The sequence below is a fragment of the Sphaeroforma arctica genome (assembly GCF_001186125.1).
Source record: "Sphaeroforma arctica JP610 unplaced genomic scaffold supercont1.707, whole genome shotgun sequence".
In the NCBI taxonomy this organism is placed as follows: domain Eukaryota; class Ichthyosporea; order Ichthyophonida; genus Sphaeroforma; species Sphaeroforma arctica.
The window spans coordinates 1-1,915 of record NW_014039851.1 but is presented as its reverse complement, the minus strand read 5'-3'; positions in this window follow the sequence as shown (position 1 = coordinate 1,915).

Sequence of the window (1,915 nt, the reverse complement as noted above, 5' to 3'; positions counted from 1 at the left end):
TTTCGTTAAAAAAGGTCATATATTAAAACAAACGTATCTGTCCCCATAGACGTACATGCTTAGCTCTGACCCCTGCGTACTTGCGCCACTCTCACCCTATTCTCAGGCAACGATGACCTTTGCTGTTGCCAATAACGAGTTGACAGCCATAGCCGCGTGTACATCCGATGGTATGCGTCGCTAATACAGCGTGTGTATTGTGTGTAAGCGATCGGTATCGTGTGGTCTTCATTGGTGTGTTGATCTTTTACAATGACACACGCCTTTCTATATATAATCGGCAGTAGATTTCGCGCATGAGTGTGAGCTGAGCTGGTCATGTTCAAACGGAGTGGGTAATGGGTGCAAGCGTTTGTTGTTGGGTACACGTCATGGTTGGGGTGGTCCCATGATGATACTACATACCTTTATTTATTTATCATTTGTTTATAATTTATTTATACTTTATCATTTATTCAACATTTATTTAACAATTATTTAACAATTATTTAACAATTATTTAACATTTATTTTTCATCTAATTAACATCTATTTATCCAGTAGTTAATTCACATTTAAGTGTGAGAAGGGCCGACTTTGTTCGCAAGTTGGTCGTTTTATCGATGTTACTATGTGGTGAATGTTTCTGTTGAGACTCCGCTGTCTAACGTTCTGGCCTATATACCCCCGAGATTTGCCTAAATGAACGTATTGGTTCGTTACGTATACTCCTTAACTCAATGAATGTATGTAATCCGCCGCAATCCTCACTCACACGTGCGGAGGCTGAATACGAGATTCATAACGTTTTGCGCAAGACGGTTTGTCAACAACTGGTTGTGCATGATCTTAGCGAGTGTGTGTTCGATGGTGAACGCTATTCCGATCAGAATGTATGCGATCCAGCACGATTTTCACTCACATGTGCGACGGCAGATTTAGTATAGCACATGGGAGCCCTAACGTTTTGCGCATAGAAATGTTGTGAGTGACTGTTTGTCTGTTTGCGTGCGTGTTTCCGTTCTACCTGACATATGAATGCGTTGTCATACTACGTTGTGGCGGTGCTATCAGTTGCTTATTCTTTACTCTGTTTCTAATGAGCGCGATGGCTCCGTTGAGTTTAATAAGCCATGCGCAAAGTAGGAGGGGTCGGGGGGTCCATTGGAAGTCTCGAGTACTAGCTTTTGGTATACGGCCTATTATACAGTAATGTATCATGCGTTCACGCAAAAGCATACCATGTACAACAAGCGATTGTTAAATGCAGTGGTGGTGGTCTGTATCTCTCCGTTGGACTGTTTGTCATCGATGTTTCCGTTTTCTGCTTGCGTGTGAACGACGTACTGGCTACTGGGCGGTCTCCCGCATATCTCTGGTGATTGAAAGGACCCGACAATCGCAACACATACAACTGTGATCTATTTATAACCCCATATTTGTTTAAGGTTGTGCTCTGAGAACTAATGGTGTCGAGCCAACTCTGTTCTATCTATAACTCCTCTTTATTTGTCTATACCTGTGCTCCTAAGACCAGTACTTTCTCCTCAACACTCTTCTATTTCTAAATCTTCTTTAATTGTCTAGGCCTGTGCTCCGAGGACCAATACTTCCAAGCCTTAGAGGTGGGCCGCAAAGGCTGTGCCGCGGCGTTGTCGTTTATGCGCTTGTCACTGACGCGGAAAATCGAGCGCGAAACGTTTGTATGATATAGACACTCGAAGAATATTAAAACTTAAACTATAGATAGCGACCAATGAGATTACCGCGGTACAATCTAGTGACGATCAGTCAACTCCTCGTGTATCGCTCACATATGATTTATATTCATCATTTGAGTCTGAACACCAGAATACTACTGACAGATATAAGACGCCTTTGTATCTACATATGTATGCATACACATGCATACGTGTTTTTGCGTATAGTACAAAAC